A 21,141-nucleotide genomic window follows, 5' to 3' on the forward strand; every position below is an offset into this window, starting at 1 on the left:
TACTGAGTATTTATGAGATTAGTTACCCACACTTCTTCCACTTTTTAAAGGCACATTGAGATCCTTTCTAAGTATGTTATTACAAGTAGTATAAGATAACAACACATGAACATATTTCCTAGTATACATGCATAACAGTATTTAGAGCAGAGGCTGACATTCTTGGCAAAGGCCAGATGGTGAAGATTTCTAGGCTTTGTGAGCCAAACTCTGTTGCAACCATTCAACTGTGGTCTTTTACAATAAAAGGAGCCATATACGACAACTTTCTAATAATTTATGAGCATTGAAATGCAAATTTTACATAACTTTTACATTAGAAATTTAAAAACATTTTTTCAACCACACATAAAAATATTTTAAAAAATTCTCTCATGAGTCATCACACCTACCCTAATCTAAAATAGATGCTTGGGAATTCTAAGTCAAAGTTCTGCATATTTTCACTGTAATTAGATAGCACCTACTGTTTTCACTGTTGTCTCAAGTGGTTGAAGCAAACCATCCAAAAACTCTGGTGAATGCGTTACAGTGTTTGCAACATAAACTAGCCAAGCTTTCCTGTTTTCAGCAATACTGATGAGTACATAATTGGTATATTTTTTTTAAAACTTCTTTATTGTTATTGTTTTTCAGACAGGGGTCACTAAACAGCCCGGGCTGGCCTGAAATTTACTATATAGACCAGGTTATCCTGGAACTTCCCATACTACTTCTACCCCAATCTCCTGAGTGCTGGGATTACAGATGTGTACCACCATGTCCAGCTTTGTCTTTGATAGCCTAACCTAGTTATACTTCGTTTTCTCCACCATCTCTGCCATTCTTGGTCATTCTATTCCTATTCTCTACTATACCTATCAAAGCCTACCCCAGAGTTTGATTTGTCTTTTTCCTATTAGTTTGTGAAAACCTTTATACAGTGTTGTTTCAGTTACATGTCCTACAAGTTATCTTTTCTCAATTTATAGCTAATCTTTTTAAATAAGGAGTATCAAATTTCCCATGTTTAAAAAACTGTTTATATGGGGCTGGGAATGTAGCCCAGTGGAAGAGCACTTGTCTGGCAAGTGCAAGGCCATGAGTTTGGTCCTTGGCTCTGAAAATTTAAAAAAAAAAAAAAAACGAAAAACTTAATATGCCTAGAAATTATTAAAAATGTTTAGTGTGGTCTATATTTTTAGCAACTCAGGAAGCTAAGATTTGAGGATCACAGTTCAAAGCCAGCCCCATTAGTAAAGTCCATGAGACTCTTATCTCCAATCTAATAAACTACCAAAAAGCCAGAAGTGGAGCTGTTGCCTAAGTGGCAGAGTGCCAGCCTTGAGCAAAAGCAGCTCAGGTACAGCACCCAGATCCTGAGGTCAAGCCCCAGGACCGACACAAAATAGTAATAAAAATGTTTCAATGGAATTTTTTAGATCGTTCCTGTTTATGGAAGGTTGGTACCATTGTTTCTTATAAAAAAATTAATCCTATCCCTAAAGGTTGTACAAAGCCAATTCTGTAAGAAATCATGTTTGTTTCTGTACTCTAATTTGCTTGCCTCTCTCTAAATCATACTGCTGTCATTACAGGTCTTACTAATTCCTCATAAAAAGTCTTTTCACCTTATATTCTTCAGTAATGTATTGATTACTCTTATTTCATTGATCTTTCTTAAAAGTTTTAACTTTCTAAGCTCCACTCAAAGAGAATGCTACTGTAACTCTAAATTCGTTGAAATAAATTTATAAGTAACTGGAGGAATTAATATCATTACAATACCAAGTATTCAAATTAAAAAAAGTTCCATCAATTTATTTATGCCTGTTAATATCTTTCAATAAACCTTATGTAAGAGATATCCTTACGATCGTTTTACTCACTTAAAATGATATTTCATTTACTTCCAAAGCAACCTAGTAGTTTGTAATTACTTTAAGGGCTGGGGTCATGGTTCAAGTAGTAGGGTACCTGCCTGCCTATCAAGAGTTAAGACCTTGAATTCAAACTCTAGTACCATAAAAAAAAAAAAAGTGTTTAAGTGGGCATGATTAAACAATAAACAATTCTACTGTTCTGAGAAAATAAATTCAAAAAATTATAAAGATCATAAAAATGGTTGATGGAAAGAGAAAATAAATTCAAAAAATTATAGAGATCATAAAAATGGTTTATGGAAAGAGTTTAAAAACATTGTAAAAATGATTTTTAAAAATGATATAGTTTTGGCTGATGGCACACTCTTCTGCAAAAGTAAATTTGCCTTGCTTGGGGAAAAAAATGCATGGTTTCCAGGTGCTTGCAACACATGCCTACTAATCCTAACTACTCAAGAGCCTGAGATCTGTGGATTGTGGTTCAAATCCAGCCTGGCAGGAAAAATTGGTGAGACTCTTATCTCCAATAAACTACTCAAAAAAGCCAAAAGTGGTGCTGTGGCTCAAGTGGTAGAGCACTCATCTTCAGCAAAAGAAGCTCAGGGACAGGGTCCAGGCACAGAGTTCAAGCTGCATGACCCACCAAAAATACAAATCAAAATAGCATTGAGATTTCACCTCACCCCACTTAGAATGGCCATTATCAAGAAAACAATTAACAGATGACTCTAGGGATATGGCCAAAAGGGAATGCTACTACATTGTTGGTAGGAATGTAAACTACTTCAACCACTCTGGAAACTAATATGGAGGTTCCTCAAAAGACTAAACATAGACTTCCTTATGACCCCACTCCTGGACATGTATGCAACTGATCACAAACCACGCCACACTAAAGCCACCAGCACAACCATGTTCACTGCAGTATTGTTTACCATAATTAAGACATGGAATCAACCCAGATGCCCCTTAGTGGACAAAGGATCAAGAAACACACACACACACACACACACACACACACACACACACACACACACACACACACACACACACACACACACACACACACACACACACACACACACACACACACACACACACACACACACACACACACACACAAATTCTATGCTTCCATCAAAATGAATGGCATTGCCCCGTTCATAAAGAAATGGAAAGACCTGGAAAGAATGATACTGAGCGAAGTTAGTCAGACATAGATTGTATGGTTTCCTTCATTTGTAATAATTAGGATGTGCCTATAGGCAAATCCAAGGAATAGTAAAAGACAAAAACTTAAACTTGGACATGATAAACAGGTCTCACACAGTGAGGCCAAAGGAGGATATACTTAGGAAAGGATCACAAGGGTTCAATAGCTATGTGCATATCATATAAAATGATGCTTATCAAAATGAACTTAAGAGTAGAAACAAAAGTCTCTTTATTTTACTGTCTTTTTCTTTTTTTTTTTTTCTATTTTCCCCCCTTTTGTCGCTGTATTTCCTTTGTGTACCTTTTGTCTTCTATATTTGTTTATCTGATTTGGAGAGGGGAAGGGGAACTACAGAAATGGTGGGTCAAAGAGTGAAGTAATTCAGCAGTGATACTAGACACTATGTTGGAAATGAATTATACAACTTGGGGATGGAGGGAGATAGGAAAAAACTGGGAGAAAATGAGGGGGAGGGATGTTCAAAAGAAATGTACTTAATACCTGACATGTAACTGTAACCCCTTTGTACATCACCTTTATAGTTAAAAGAAAAGAAGGCTCTGTTAGGCCACCTATTCCTAATTGGTGCATATAAACCACAGGCTGTGATATTCCTTTGGCCAATGCACATAACCAAATTCTGGATTTGGGATGTGGCTCAAATGGTTCAGAATATCCAAAACGAAGGCAAAGTCCTGGATTCAAACCCAAGTACTGCCAAAACATCAACAGCAATAATAAAAATCCTATCAATTCCTGACCAACTAGGTCTGAGAATAATGTTGGGAAACATTTAGAAAAAGTTACATCTCTCTAGGAAAAGGCATGATGAAGAAGCTATACTTTTCCACATAAAGTCTGTATGGCACATTCCAAAGTTTTAGCTATACTGAGGCCAACAAGGAAGCTAGCAACATACTGAGAATGACAAAAGTGAAACTGTGGAAAGCACATGAGCCTTGATGGTATCATGGAGCCTGAAAAACCTCTTATGTAGAAACTTGTTATGTGAGATGATAAAGTCTTTCTATGATTAACTGGGTATTCTATCCCTATAGTTGAAAACTTCCTGAAATACCATTCTGGCAACCTATAATTATTGGTTCAGATAGATATGCATCTTGTGAAGGAAAAAAAATGGTGAAAACAGTAGAGGATCTAAATTACTAAGTCTACTTTTACAGGTACATAGAATTTCAGTAACTTAACTACAAATTAGAATGACATACCTATCTTAGACATAACATTGCAGTTATGCTCTACTTAAAGACAGGAGGAGTGTGTTCTCAGAAATGTGTCAGGTGATTTCATTACTGAGAAAGCATCATAAAATATGATTACACAAACCCATAAATATAGCCCACTACACACCTAGGTTCCCTAGGTTCCCTAATTTGCTCAAACGTTTTCAATTATATACAAGATACTACACTATGTTGTCTGGTGTATATAAACATTAAAAAAAAAAAAAAGTGCAGTTCAGGTAGGTAGGGTTTAAATAAGATCCCCAAAAGTTCATGTGTTAGAAACCTATCCTTGGGGCTGGGAAGGTGGCTCAGTGGTAGAGTGCTTGCCTTGCATGCACGAGACCCTGGTTTGATTCCAGAAAAAGCTGGAAGTGGCACCATGGCTCAAGTGGTAGAGCGCTAGCCTTGAGCTGAAGAGCAGAGGGGCAGAGCCCAGGCCGAGTTCAGGCCCCGTGACCAGCCAAAATAAAGAAAGAAAGAAAGAAACAAATCTACCCTTATGACATATGAAGATGGGTTTGGGGGAGGTAAGTTAGGTTAGATAAGGTCATGAGGGTGGGAGCCTTGTGACAGAATTAGAGCTTTAAAGAAGCCTTGGCCTAAATGCTCCCTTGCTCTGATCAAGTGATGCTCCCTCCACCATGATGACACAGTAAGATACTGACGCCTGGATAATAGACTTCCAGCCTCCAGAACTGTGAGAAATATACTTGTAAAAATTACCCATTGGCAGGGATTCTGATGTAGCAACACAAAACAGACAGCTCCTACTGTCAATGAATTTGATAATGAGACAGCAAGGTAAGTTTGTGCTCTTTTATCTTTACAAAAAAATCCCAAAAGTATGTGTGGGGAAGTATGGTATAAAAAGGAGAGAAAATAGTATTGAGAAATATTAAATAATTGGTGTGAGAAAGGAAAATTCAAAAGGCTTATTTCAGAAGAAAATTATGAGCTTAAATAAGGAAGGAGGAAAATGCAGATAATGTCTGAGGAACAGCAAAGGAAGAATTAGAGTAGTTGAAAGAAAAGGTGTGCAGAAAACAGAATAATTCTTGGCTATAATACTAAGGAATTTGTAGGACAAGAGCCAAGGTAAATCACTAATGTCTTACTATGTTTTTATCACTTGAACACCAATGACAAATAAGAAAACAGGATTCACAAAACAAAAAAAAAACCCTAACAATGGACTTAAAACACCAGGAATATATTATCAACCATCACCAACAATGGCAGACCCCAAGGATCATGAACAGCAATTTCTGGGAAATAAAAGATCCAGCAGAAACTACTCTAGGCTACATGATCATGCTATTTTTACTCTGTTATTACTGCCATAACACCAATCTTGACCATAGGTTTCATAATTCTGCCTTATTTTCTTCAAACTACCGTACTCTCCTTCTTTACTATTTCATGTCCAAGTGATCATTAAGCATCTTTTCCTTGCTTTCAGGGTCATTACCTGTTTGACTACTTTTCTATTTTTCAATCCCTCCTCTTCCTCCTCCTCTTCCCTTCTTCTTCTCCTCACCCTTCCTCTCCTTCCTTTTCTTCCTCCTTTTTCTTCCACCTCTTCCTCCTCCTTGTTCCTCCTTCTGCTTTGCATGTGTGTTTGCTAGCAAGCATGTGCACACATAACATGCATACACCCTTCCTGGGGCTTGAACTCAGGGTCTGGACACTGTCTCTGGGCTTTTTCTACTCTAACTCTTGAGCCACAGCTCTATTTCTGGCTTGGTGGTTAATTGGAGGTAAGTCTCATGGGCTTTTCCTGCCCTGGCTGGCTTCAAACCTTGATACTCAGATCTCAGCCTCCTGAGTAGCTAGGATTCTAGGCATGAGCCACTGGCACCTGGCTTTTCAATCTTCTTTACTCTCTTGCTCTCTTCTGTTTTAGACTCATTCAGGCCTCTTTACATTATACACCACACCATCCTTGGGATAGTCTATCAGCTGTTCAACTTTATTTATCATGTGCTGATGGCTCCTCTATCTTTATCTCCTTCCTGGAATTCTGTTCAGATTTAAATCTTCTCCAGCATGAGAATTGTGCCTTACATTCTTGAGCCCTAAAAATGTGTCATGTCTGCAGACATCGGACACTATTTCTTCCCCACTGTTATATTTTCCCTTCTTAGCTCCTTTCTATCATAATACCCAACACTAGTTTACATAGCTAAATAGATAATTATCCTGTATCCATAAATACAAGTACTATATTTTAACACTACTGTTCTATATCACCTAGAATAGTACTTAGCAAATGACAGAAGTCCAGTAATTACTACATAATTTATTAGCATTATCATATGAGAAGATAACTGAAATTGAAACACTTAAGGCTACTGAGTTTAAGTATAGGACAGAGGTATCTGGTTAAATATTAGGCTTTTTATTCAAATATAAAGCTAATTTTTTAAAGTGACAATTCAAAATAATGCTAGATTTAAACATCAAAGTTAAAAAATAATAAAAAATCAATTCAAAATAACATAAGGAATTTTGAACAGAAACATCTGCAAATATAGAAAGCATTAAATGAAATGACTGAAATAGATCCAAATACAGCAGTTATTAAATTTAAAATAACAACAAATGTGTCCATTAAAAGATAAAATTAGGATGAGGATTTAGTTCAATGGCAGAGTATTTACCTATCATGTACAAGGCACTGGAATCAATAGACCCTATGGTCAATCCCTAACAAAATGTATACTACATGTGTGCACCTACATACACACAAAATCAAAGGAAAAAAGGAAAGAAAATCAGATAAAAATGACAGGCTGGTAGTGAAATTCATTGGTACAATACACGTTTTAGCACTCAGAGTTATGGATTTAATCCTAGCATTAAAAAAAGATAAATTAGCAGACTGGATTAAAAAATAAAAGACTCACGCTGTATGCCACTAATGACAATATACAAAAGTATAGCAATTCCAAAAGGTAAAAGTAAAAAGTATGATAAACTTATACATAGAAAATGGAATGGGATAAACGTGTCAAACTCACAAAAAACAATCATGTTCTCTAGAAAAAGTACAAAACGAAACCAAAACACCCTATTTGTAAGCACTGGAGAGCAACCAGAATGTAGAAACTGAAGAGAAGTCAATTCTTTAAAGAGGGGAATTTTATTAGGTGATAGGTGTTTTTACACAATGTACATGTGAGAGCAGATACTACACAGAAGAGATGCTGCAATTCAAGAAGTCATTATCATATTAGCTTATGGCATGAAGGGGTGGGTTTTCCAGCTATCAGAGTAAATGTAAAGTAAAAGGAAAACTCTACCACGGTAGAAACCCCAAAATACATAGTATATATTAAACTCTACCACTATCCTTAGCTGAATTTAGAATCATATAATACCGCCCTAAAGAAAAATTACAGCTGGATGGCTGAAATAAGTGAGCAAGGGATATAGCTGCCTGCTCAACACAGGGTGTACAGTTTTGAGGTTAAGTAGCCAATGAACTAACTGCTTGCTAGAACAATAAAACAGCCAACATTCTTTATGAGAAAATAGAATTGAAGGTCCCCAAAATGTGCTATTCACAATCTCCAGTGTGCAGTAAGTTAATATGGTAGCGATACTACACACACACACACACACACACACACACACACACACACACACACACACACACACACACACACACACACACACACACACACACACTCACTCACTCACACACACACACACACCAGTCAAAAAAGATATTAGACACTGCTGGCTCATGCCTGTAATCCTAGCTACGAAGGATTGTAGTTTGAAGCCATTCCAGGCTGCAAAGTCTGTAAAACTCTTATCTCCAATTAATCAGCAAGAAAAGCTGGAAGTGGAGTTGTGGTTCAAATGGTACAGCATTATTTTAGCCTGGAGCAAAAAAGTTCAGGGGTAGTGCCCAGGCTGAGTTCAAGCCCCAGGACCAGCACCAAAAAACAAACAAGCCCCCCCCCACCCCCAAAGCAGTTAATGAACACAAAGGGACCTAGATGTTGAACTAGTTGGCAAGAACTATAAAGTGTCATAGGTGTGTTCAAGAAATCATTGGAGAATTCTTGTCAAACAAATTAAAATTCTGAAAAAATATGTATAATGATTTAATTCCACAGGGTATATGCCCAAGAATGGTATAGAAGGGTCATATGGAGGTCTACTTTAGATGAACTTCCATACGGATTTCCATAGTAGTTACTAGTTTACATTTTCACCAGGAGTTGAAGATTTCTTCCTTCCTCACCCTCACTTCACATCCCCAACATTTGTTGTTTTCTTGTTGGTAGTCATTCTGACTGGGTTGAGATGGAATTTCAATATAGTTTTGATCTTCACATCCTTTTTGGCTAAGGAAGTTATATATTCTTCATATACTTACTAGCCACCTATACTTCATTTACCAATTTATTACTAATTAATTTGCTTTGCTGTTTAATTTTTTTAGCTCTTCGTATATTCTAAATAGTAATCCTTTATCCATTGAATATCTGACAAAGATTTCCTCCTGTTCTGTAGAAGGGCAACTAACTGTTCAGGTTCTAGAGTGATGTGAGGACAAAGTATACAGAGAAAGGTTAAATTCAGTAAGCAACATGTAGTTTGGGATTAAAACATTTTAGGTAAAGCAGGATGCTGGTGACTCATGCCTGTAATCCTAGCTACCCAGAAGGCTGAGATCTGAGATCACGGTTCAAAGCCAGCCAGGGCAGGAAAAGTCCATGAGACTCTTATCTCCAATAAACTACTCAGAAAACCAGAAGTAGTGCTGTGGCTCAAGTGGTAGAGCATTAGCCTTGAGCTGAAGAGCTGAGGGGCAGTGCCCAGGCCCAGAGTTCAAGCCCCACAACTGACCCCCCCCCAAAAAATAAACAAATAGGGAAAAGAAATTAAGCAGGATGGTAGGGGAAAAACAAAGGAAGAGGTAACAATGCTTGATATGAAATGTACTCATTACTTTACTCATGTAACTGTAACCCCACTGTACAGTATTTTTACAATAAAAAACATATAAAAAATGAAGCATAACTCAAGTCTTCAGGATGAAGCTATTTGAGGCCTTAATATTAGATTCATTTTAGCCTTATGTTAACATAACGCTGAATAAAAAGTATTTGCAACTCCTAAAGTAATAAAAGTGATCTTTAAAACTAGGGATATAAGTTAAAACAGAATGAAACCAAAACTTACTGAGTACTTCTTAGGTAATTTTACTAGCACTGTATCATAAAATTCTTCCAATAACCCAATGAGGTAGGCACTAGTATGCTCACTACCTTACCTGACACTTTTGGGCACTGCTGACTGTGCACTCCCATTCATACCCACTACCATTCAGCAGCTGGAAGGAAGATGGTATCTGGTAGTTAGCCAAAACTTTGAGAAATACATCAAGTAGGAGAGAGACTAACACAGTGAAAACAGGTAGGATGGCTAAAATAGACTGAATCATCACTTGTAATAGCAAAACTTCACCATAAAAACTAAGAGCACTTGGAAAACAGTATTCTTAACTGCTAGAAGAGAAGCTTGAGGAAACAACACCTGACAGCAGAAAAACTCAGTGTGTAAAATATTATAGATGGTGTATTAGGTTCAATATCTGGACTGGAATGGGAGGTAAAGGACAATAACAAGAGAACTGAACCAGGCACTGGTGGCTCACACCTGTAATCCTAGCCACTCAGGAGGCTGAGAGCTGAGATTGGAGCATGAAGCCAGCCCTGGTAGAAAGTCTATGAGACTCTTATCTCCAATGAAACAGCAAAAAGATGGAAGTGGAGGTATAGATCAAGTGGTAGAGTACCAGCCTTGAGTAAAATAGCCAAGTGAGAATGCAAGGCCCTGACTTCAAACCTTTGTACCAGTTTAAAAAAGAAAGAAAAAAGGGAAAGAAACCCAAAATTGCTGGTTAACCAATGACTTCATGAACAGTGTCACCAGCACTCAGTTCTTTGAGAAAATAGAATAAAAATTCCATTATCACTTGGGATAGGTATTAGCTGTTCAAGAATGAACAAGTTCAGCTCAATAAGCAAATCTCCATACTAGTTTATTTACATTCAATTATACTTATCAAAAATATTTTACAGCAACTATTTCAAAGAGAATTTGTGTTAAAGAAAAAAAAACTTTAAAGTTGGGTAATTTGGTCAAGGTCAGACTATAAACGCCAAGCTAGAATTCAAAATTAGTTAAGTGACAGTAACCATGGTAAAACTCAGAATTGTATCTTTTTAAATTGTCCACCTGTGGAGTTTACATATGTGAAATCATACCACAGCTCATTCTTCTGCTATCTTTTTGTTTTGTTTTGGTTGGTCCTGAACTCTGGGCCTGGATGTTGTCCCTCAGCTCTTCAGCTCAAGGCTAGTGCCACATCTAGCTTTTTCTGCTTATGTGGTGCTGAGGAATCGAACCCAGGGCCTCCTGCATGCAAGGCAAGCACTCTACCACTGAGCCACCTTCCCAGCCCCATCTGCTATTGTTTGATCAATACAGCCTTGGTGTCATAGAGATAGAGCAAGAGTTGTGTGTTTGTCTGATTCTAAATTTTAATTTTTAATTTCATTTTAAAATTTAATTGGCATTAATATCAAAGTTTTATTTTGTAACTAAGTTTTTGAGAGAGCACAGATATACCTATTCACTCATGTACATTTATGACTGCTTTTGCACAATAAAACAAAGGGTTCTCAAAGGCACAAAATATTTACTTTATGCCTTTTACTAAAAGTTTAGACACTTGCTATACACAGATGGTGGTATACCTAATGTCACCCAGGGTTTAGAATTTTGTCTTCATTTTTCTTCTATAAAATGGTTCTTTTCTTTGATCTTTTTTTATATTCACATGTGTATAGAAATATCAAGTAAAGCTGCCTTTTTCAAAGGTTATTATACTCAGTTTTGACTAAGCAAAGTAAAAAGATTTTTAATCAAAACAAGTCTTAAGAACAAAAATTTTAATTTCTGCACATTATGCACCTGAGTTGAAGCACATCACAATTCTAAACAAAGTAGCTATTATTAAAACACATGATCTTTCCTATAATGTATCACCATTTTTTATTAAGCACAAAATTATGAGGAAGTATGATTATTTTCAGCTCTTTTAGTTTAAGGTAGGAGGTCAGCCTACACATATGATAATACTACATAATTCTGTCAAATCAGGGCACACTCTAATGTTAATACTTGGAGATGCTGCTCAAAAATTACAATGCTCACCATTCAAAAGGTTAAAATAAATGAAGTTTAAAAGTAAATGATAGAAAAAATAAACGTAATATAATCAAAGTCAATACTTAATGATTGGTACAAAATAGTTAAATGTACAGAAATATCTTTTGAATGTTAGGCCTAATTTTAGAAGGCAACTTGTTCAATCATCCCATTCTATCTTTTACACAAATATGCCTCATTAACTATTTAAAATAAGGATTTCTTTCTGTATAGACATCATATATAAAGTTACTTTAAAGAACAACTCCAAAACCTTTTAAAAGGTACATAATAAAACTAGAATTCATATTTTACATATTTTATATACACACTTATGATACACAATTAATTATCTTTTATTTTTAGTGGTACAAAGAAATCAATAATAGTGCTGAAACTAAGCTGTCAGTCAGACAGTAAAAACAAATGTGGAGACGTGGAAGCTAGAGGAACCATGGCATATTTGACATCTAGGAGTGGTAGGATATGCCTGAAGAACAGGGCACTTGATAGAGAGTAGATGCTTGAATGTGGTAGAAAATATGATATGCAGAATCCCAGAGGTCTTTGCCTAGAAGGTTTATATGCAGGGTTTTTGTATGTTAGGCCCCTTAATTTCCCCCATTTTCTCAGTACACTACCTCAGAAAAGCTTTTCTTGAGAACCCAGTGTAAATAAGTACCTAGTCACTTGCTAACATGGTACCTTTTAAAATTTATTTATGAAGCGCTTCTTACTGACTGCCACTTTTAACTATTTCCCAGCATTTAGCTGCAGCAGTTTTATGAGACTAGAACGTTGTGTGTTCTATTGTGGATATGCTGAGTAGTAAAGGAAAGGGGGAGATCCCTGCAAACATGCCTTTCTTTTTTTCATTCCTTGCCAAAGCTACTAAATTGGCCCAAGGGATTGACGGATACTTCTGGAGAGCTACTGTATTCAACTTAACAGTATTTTATGTGATGGACTTTTTTTTTTTGGGGGGGGGTCCGGTCATGGGGCCTGAACTCTGGGCCTGGGCACTGTCCCTCAACTCTACAGCTCAAGGCTAGCGCTCTACCACTTGAGCCACAGCGCCACTTCCGGCCTTTTCTTTTTGCTTATTGTGGTGCTGAGGAATCGAACCCGGGGCCTTAGGCATGCAAGGCAAGCGCTCGCTCTACCACTGAGCCACGTTCCCAGCCCTTGATGGACTTTTTATATCATAGGTTACCATTAACTTTTTAAGCATTGAAATAGTAGAATTCCATCAAAGCTATTCTCTTTTAAGTAAGTTATCATTGATTTGCTTTCATAGAAAAAAATACTGTAACTAAATACATTGTTTCTGAGATTAACTTTCCTAGTTTTATGTAAGTCAGTACAAAAACAGTACTGTTATTTGCAACAACCTTATAGAAATATTTTATCATTTAAAATTTAACTTAGAATTTTAAAAGCCAAAGTGCTCTTGTTGAACTCCTGAGAGTATATAAAAACAAGGAGGTAAGGAAGCTAAACTTTGTGTTTGTGAAGTCTAATTACATTTGCAGGAGGAATACTCATGATTGGGAAAATCTGTGGGGATCACCTCAATACTTCCTTCTCTTTACCTTCATTAAAGACAAATGTATCCATTTGATATATATACACACACACACACACACACACACACACACACACACACACACACACACACACACACACACACATATCTAGGAAGGTGTGTATATGTATTTATTTATATTTAGGAAGGTATATTTGAATTTTTAGTGGTAATCATAGCATCAGTTTTAAAGTAGTACTTAACAAATGACTAAACCAACTGAAACATATTTTTATTCTAATTGTAGCTATTATATACAATCATTTATAGGTAGTATTTATGTTTTATTCATCTTTCTAGCACCTGGTGAATCTAACACTGGGCTTCATACATCACATATACTCCAAAAATGGTTGTTTACTTAACTGTATTTAGTCTTCAAAAAACTTTTTAACATTCAAAGTCATTTTGTATAGGGCAATCAATGTAACCAGGTTCAGATTCAACCTTACTATGAAGAGGTGTTTGATATCCACAAGTCTCATTTCCCCAGGCCAGTATTTAAGGATGGTAAGGCTCCTTGAAAGATACTAAGTATACTAAAGACAGTCCAAAAGCTGTATTTGCCATTTCAGTTGACAACTGCATACAGCAGGTAAAACAGCAAATGATTTCTATATTCCTTAGTTTAGAAAGATGTAAGCTAGTACTGGGGCTTGAACCTGGGGCCTGGGCACTATTCCTGACTTCTCAAGACTAGAACTTGATCCACTGCTCCACTTCCAGTATTTTGTGGTTAACTGGAAACAAGAGTTCATGGACATTTCCTGCCCAAGATGGCTTTGAACTACTAGCCTCAGATTTCAGCCTCCTGAGTAGCTAGGATTATCAGCATATAATAATAATAGTAATAAATAAAATGCCAGGGAACAATTCTATTTTTAAATATAAAAAAACACTATTCGAGGTGTCATTGTTATAATGCAGAGAGAAAACCTAAATGATTTCTAAGGTATTTTAACCAGCATGAAAAAAAACTGTTAGTGATTGCTTTTTCCTAAATGTTTGTGATGATATTTGTCATTCTATTCTTGTATTAAAAAAAAAAAAAACAATTATCTTACAGGGAATTTATTTTCATTTTTTTGCATGTGCTGGGTCCTGGTGGGAGGTTGAATGCTCAGGGCCTAAGTGCTGTCTCTGAGGTTTTATTGTTGTTTTTTTTTTTTTGACTCAAAGATAGCCCTCTGCTACTTGAGCCACAGCTCCATTCCTGGCTTTTTTGCTGGTTGATTGGAGTCTGAGAGACTTTCCTGCCTGTGCTGGCTTCAAACTGTGATCCTCAGATGTCAGTCTCATGAGTAGCTAAGATTATAGGCATGAGCCACCAGCACCTGGTAGAAACATTGTTTTTAGGGCAGTCTCAATAATATCCATAATGCCAAGACAGTGAAGAATTAAAACATAAAATTAATTCAAGTAAACTATGATGTATAGCAATGCTTTTGATTGACATAGTCTGATAACAGAGAGAAAAGAGGCAAACCTATAGAAATGGGCTCCAGGTAAAATTAGTCTGGGGGGAAAATGCTATCTCAAAGAAGTCTATAAAAAAAAATAAGCTTAAGTTATTCCCACATCCCAGTAGATGGTCTCAGGAAACAAGACTTTATTAATCTCATGCTATTCCATATATTCTATCCATAATCTGGCCTATTAAGTTTTTGGATTAAAAACTCAATTTCAACCTAAGCTTATTATGAAATATCTTCTAGAGCACCACTAATACCAAAGTCAAATTTCTAAAGACAAATGCTAAAGAACTAAAACAGCAAATAAAGTTAAAACCAAGCACCACTGGCAATGAAATACACAGTAACATCCATGTTTTTAAAAATGCCCTAAGAAATCTTTGGTAAAACTTGTATCTCTGGAAAATTGGAGTTCAGTAATGAGAAGAATTTATATCACATAAAACATTTTATTTATATATATATATATATATATATATATATATATATATATATATATAACTAAAACTACCACAATAAAGGATATATATCCTTACTTTATTGTGGTAGTTTTATATATATCCTTACTGCTCTTTATTGTGGTAGTTTTAGAGATAAGCTTTTAAAAAGCTATTACATTCAGAATATCTGATGATGCCCCTTCTTTTCTGTCATCCTAATTGGTAAACTTTATACCTTTAATGGGGATCTTTATTATTATACTTATCACACAATATTTTTATTATTTACATTTTCAGGTTGAACATCTCTAAACTGAAAATAAATCCCCTGAAAAACTGTGCCAAGCAGTTCTCTCTCTGCCAAACTGTGAGTGTAACGACCCTAGGAATATGTTTATTCTAGTGTACAGATGTGAAAGACTGCCCAGAAGATTGCAGAGCTGCTATGTGAGGGATTCAGAGTTGTATAGGAGAAAGATACTTATGTGCTCTGAAACTTTTTGCCTAGTGAAAGTCATGAGCAAGTTTTTAAAATCAGGTCTCTTTCAAAGAGCTGTGACTAATTTAAAAAAAGGAAAGGCTCCACCTCTGGTTTACTGGTGCTATCTATACACATATATAACAAAGATTTTTCACAAAGAACCACATTTAGTTGACTGACCTCCTTTCTCCCCGCCCCCCCCCCCCATTCTGGTGGAAATCTCTGTTCTTTGGATCAAAACACTTTAGTCTATAGATATTTTAAGTTTTGTAATAAAATTCCAAGAGAGCTGTATAGTATTAAAAGGCAGAAACTATTCAGAAGTACAAGAACAGTGTAACAGTTACCCAGTTGGCATAGTTCAAGTTTAAAGTCCCCAACAATTTTTCTAGTAATTCTATTTTTAACAAAACATCCTAGTTTACAAAACTAGATCCAGTCTACTCTGGCTTGTCTACCCTCCTGCTCAATCTGAATCAATCTACAATTCTGCACTCCCATTTGGGTCTCGGGAGAAAAGGACTTTTTCCAGATTAGGGTTCTGTTAAATCTACACTGGCAAAGTGTGAAAACCTGTCCAAGCTTCTCTCTTTTCTGACATAATCTACCTTTACCTTGTACTTAACACCCAATATCCTATATTCATCCCAAAATAGTCTCCAAAATACAATCTCCAAAGTACACATTCCCTGTCTTCTTCCATTTTTCAAAATGCACCACACTGACTTAGCTACCAATGTAGAAGTCATACAACCTTTATATACTGACATACAAAAATATCCCTAATCTCATTGGACTTTCCAGTCTTATAATCTCTAACCAAAAGTCAATTATTCCCTTGCTCTGCTTTAACTTACAGGTTATTAACACTGAGAAAGTTCTGAAACAACACTGTTTGAATTTGTTGTAAACTATTCTTTACAACTCTTCTCCTGCATTCCCTATCTGTCAACTTGTACCTTGACTTTCACAAGCTCTTGCAGGCCCCAAACATAATCCTCCATCTGATTGCAGAGAAATCCTACCTCATCAAACACAAATTCCTTCTGCCTCACTTTGCCTGTCTTTTTGTTCCTCTCTCCCCGTTTTCAAGGATAATACTCTAGAGTATACCTATATAACTTTCCACAGCATTGGCTCCCTTACTCTACAAATTACTCTTTCTCAAACTCACTGACTCAACCAGCTCTTTCCTGGAGGTAACCGCCAAGACTGTGCAGAAATGAGTTTTACTCTTTCTCTCCCTCTCCTCCACCCCCAAAATTTCTTAAATCAGGCTGAGAAGGTGGCTAAGTGGTAGAGTGCTTGCCTAGCATGCATGAGGCCCTGCGTTCAATTCCTCAGCATCACATAAGTAGAAATGGTGCTGTAGCTTAAGTGATAGAGCACTAGCTTTGAGCTGAAGAGCTGAGGGACAGCGCTAAGGCCCAAAGTTGAGGCCCCATGACTGACAAAAAAATAATAATAGTAATAATAATTCTTAAATCAAATTAAAAAGAATTTTTAAATCAGGAACTTGAAAACTCTCCTGCCTCCTCTGATAAAACAAAATCCTCTGCCGCCACTGATCAAGCGTACTCAAGCAGCACTATTTCCTGCTCAAAAAAGGTCTACTAATATCAGCTGTCTATGACAATTTTTCACCTTTATCTCATCCTCTTTTTCTTGGTACCAAAGGCCTTTCAGCCACACTGATATTTCAGTTCTTTAAACAGAATGAGCCCTCTCTCTGCAGAGCCTCTGCACATACCATTTATTTTACTGACACCTTCTTACCCCATTCTTTATATTATGAAAACTTTTTTGACCACTGGATCGCCACTGAAAAACCATTTCTCCATTATTTAACTGTCTCTAATCCTCTCTGCTTCATTGGACTATAGGATCAACTAAGATAGAAAATGGCTTCTCACTCTGTATTCATAGTACCTGGTATACAAAACATTTAAAACCAGATAATAAATATTTATTCAATGAGAACGTAAAAGAAATTTCCTTCTTTAGGTCTCCAAATAGAACTATTTCCTCAGGTTTATTCCTCAACTATCATCTTGATTATGATGACCTACACTTGAATTTCTAGTCTTGATCTCTACAAGGTCTATTCCTTCAACCATGATGCTTGCAAGTTAATTACACTTTTGAGTCCCTTTAGTACCTACAACCAACTGGACATATTCTCAAGACACATTCACTGACACATTCACATTCTCTGCTCAATGGCAGAGAACTTAACTAGCATGCTGATAGCACTGAGTGGGCAGACATACTCAACTCATTATCTTCAAATTCTGCTTTTTTCCGTTGTTGTTAATGGTAGCACCCATTTACTGAACTTTCTTTCCTTTGTCCATTAAACAAGAACACCTGATTCCATCTCTAAAAAGGCACCATTATATGCATAGTCACTTGGACTAATGAATTAGTCTTCCTTCTGTCTTCCAAACATCCATACACTTCTGTTTGCTTTCCAAGACCTCTATGAAACTTGCCCAAGCTACTCCACCAAGACAGTCTAATTTGGACCATAAACATGGAGCCAGACTGATGTGTTAAATGCATAGACTTAAGTGTATGTTAGATATGCCCCAATGATATTAGGGTGTCACATAGGAATAAGGACACTAACTTTAAAGGAACTCAACAAAGCAAAGTTCACTTCTGTAGAAGAGCATACCATTAGCCAAAATCTCATAAGCAAGCACAGGGAACAGGCAGTTTGCTCCCTTTTTACCCTAATGCAGAAGGCCCTGCCCCTCTACTCAGATTGGCTAAGCTCAGAATTCACAGCAGGATATGGCTTAACAGGAACAAAATGTCCCTAAAATTCAATGTAACAGGAGTTCTTAATTAAAGTGTAAAAAGAACAGAATGTACAAAATGCAATCAACACAACAAGAGCCAAACTACCTGGCCAAAGTAAGAACTCTGTAGAAAAACAATTCTCACAAGATTGACAGAAGGGAAGAGACCACTTTGAAATATAAAATGGCTTTTCTCAGTTTAAATGCCAGCTTCACTATTGAATCTCTCCCTTTAATTTTGCTATAAAGATCAAATCCTAGAGAATATATACTCATAGAAAAAAAAATCGAATGAATTCATGATAGTACACCACTTACATTAATGTTTAGTATATGGCCAATGCTAACTACATTGTTTTACTTATGGTTTTGTAGTCCCATCTCCAATGATCAATATCTGAATTCCAATATGTCAGAACCAACTCTGTTGCCCTAATAGTCTTTAAACTTTCCCATATGCTGCCAGAGTTGCATCCCTCCTCCAACTTAAAAGTACTCCCAGGGGCTGGGAAGGTGGCTCAGTGGTAGAGCGCTTGCCTTGCATGCCTGAGGCCCTGGGTTTGATTCCTCAGCACCACATAAGAAAAAAGAAAAAAGCCGAAGTGGCGCTGTGGCTCAAGTGGTAGAGCGCTAGCCTTGAGCTGAAGAGCTGAGGGACAGCGCCCAGGCCCAGAGTTCGGGCCCCACGACCAGAACCCCCCCCCAAAAAAAAGTACTCCCAGTCACAAGTTACCTGCTACAAATGGTCAGTTCTCTCCAGGATTATCTATGTATCTCATGCACTAAAATGCCCCAAAGGTAGTTCATGAAAGAATTTCTACCCCTGGTCAAAGATGCTCAGTCTACAATTAACCACCCTTTTTCCTTCACCTTGTCATTTCCCTGCCTAGCTGCAGATTAGATACCATTTTGCCACCATTTCCCATCCCCAGTGTCAAAGCTGTTTTCTCCTCTTGTACCTTAACTCTGGGTAAAAGTAGAAACTCTCTTGACGATTCTCCCTAAAACAGTTTACTTCAGGCTGCATTCTCTTTGCATGTAAACGTTGAAAATAATTAAACTATATTCTCTCTGCGTGTAAACATTTAAAATAATTAAACTGAGTTCTGCAGTCTATGAACAAACGCTGGGATTCAGTCTCCAAAGCAGTCTCATCACTTTGAGTTCTGCTTTCCCACCTTTTTATAGTCCCAGCCATGCACAGGGCAGGTAAATATCAGAAAAGTGCTTACTGATGACTAATTCCTAGGAATGGGAGAATGAGAGCTTCAACATTTTTACTCACTCTTAACTGAAGGACATAATTAAATTATAAAATATAATGTGTAATTTCCAAATAACAATCCAATAACCTAAATTTGGCTCCACCAATCAATGCAAACTAACCTTTTCTATAAGTGAAGTAATTCTTTTTTTTTTTTTTTTGGTTGGTCAAGGGGCCTTGAACTCTTCACCTGATTGCTGTTCCTCAGCTCTTCAGCTCAAGGCAAGTGCTCTACCACTTGAGCTATAGCACCACTTCCTGTTTACTGGTGGTTAATTGCCCAGGCTAGCTTTGAACCATAATCCTCAGATCTCAGCCTCCTTAGTAGCTAGGATTACAGGCATGAGCCACCAGCACCCGGCTAGATGAAGTAATTACTGAAAAATTATTTTAATAGAAGTTATAAATCCTCAGTACAGAAAAACCTAAGAACTAGGGCATCTGAATCTTACAGTCTTCAAATATTTACTGGGTCCTTAGAAAGGCTTTATTGAGTGCCCCATAATGTTTGAACCATAGTCAACCAAAAGGTACCAAAAGCACATGCTTAGACACCAGACTGATCCCAAACCAATCATGCATTCTCTAATGCCTCAAGTCATGAATTACAATTAACTTGCTAGACAGGTGCTCTACCACTGAGCCATGCTCTAGCATTTTTATTGCTTTAGTTATTTTTTTAGGACCAGTCTGATATTTTTGCCTGAGACTAGCCTCAGACCACACAAAATCCTCTTTTCTGCAATTTCCTGGGATCATAAGTGTGTACCACCATGCTTGGCTTATTGATTTGAGATGGAATCTCACTAACTTTTTGCTTGGGCTGGCCTGACTTCAACCAAAATCCTCCAGATCTTTGCCTCCTAAATAGCTGGGATTACAGATGTGAGCCACCACACCTAGCTCATTAAAGGATTCTTATATGGTTTTTTAAGAATTTACAAGAATTCTAAAAATTGAAGAAATAAACAGAACACCTGAAGTCATAGATGTAGTTTCAATCCTCATTACTGCTGCTATGTCTACCTTAAAAACATTCCCAAACATCTCTTTTCCTGAAGAATTTAAAAATGATTTCACATTGAAGATAGCCTTATGTGGGAAGGCATTATATGTGGAAAGGTAATTTTGAGGATATGGACTTTAGAGTACTGACACAGAACAGGTGGTGGCCCAGTTCCAACAAAGAGTAAGCTATACTTCACATATGTACAGCTGTAACAAGGCCCATAAGCCTCTCCATGTCAAGGTGGTTTCCAGAAAGTCAACTAGGAAGCTCAAACTCTCATCCACATCAGTTGGTAACAAGTCACTCTTCCTTCCATACCTTCGCCTTGTGGATCCTGGGCCTGAAAAAACAAGATACTTGTGACAAGGGAGGCCAACTGGAGAGACTGTACTTCTAACTTTGCATATCAGTAACAATTACTCCCTTTATTCTGCTAGTGTGCTATTAAAAAAAGAAAGCCAGTGAGAACAAAAGGCTTAAATATGAAACAGATTTTCATAAAATATACAGGCTTTGAGGGGGAAAAAT

At 36.9% G+C, this 21,141-nt stretch overlaps 1 protein-coding gene across 2 annotated transcripts in view; it reads right to left on the minus strand.

Moving 5' to 3' along the window:
* Positions 1–21,141, minus strand: part of Galnt1 (polypeptide N-acetylgalactosaminyltransferase 1) — an 80,513-nt gene that overhangs the window by 51,023 nt on the left and 8,349 nt on the right. Inside the window, exon 1 of one of the 2 annotated variants that reach the window (XM_070029326.1) lies at positions 20,932–20,953. The exons of the other annotated variant lie outside the window; for it this stretch is intronic. The gene's annotated coding sequence lies outside the window, so the exon portion shown is untranslated. Of the gene's footprint in view, positions 1–20,931; positions 20,954–21,141 lie in introns of those variants that run through there. 2 annotated transcript variants of the gene reach the window in all.

This window comes from Dipodomys merriami, unplaced genomic scaffold (assembly GCF_024711535.1).
Source record: "Dipodomys merriami isolate MVZ:Mamm:240054 unplaced genomic scaffold, mDipMer1.0.p SCAF_2, whole genome shotgun sequence".
In the NCBI taxonomy this organism is placed as follows: domain Eukaryota; kingdom Metazoa; phylum Chordata; class Mammalia; order Rodentia; family Heteromyidae; genus Dipodomys; species Dipodomys merriami.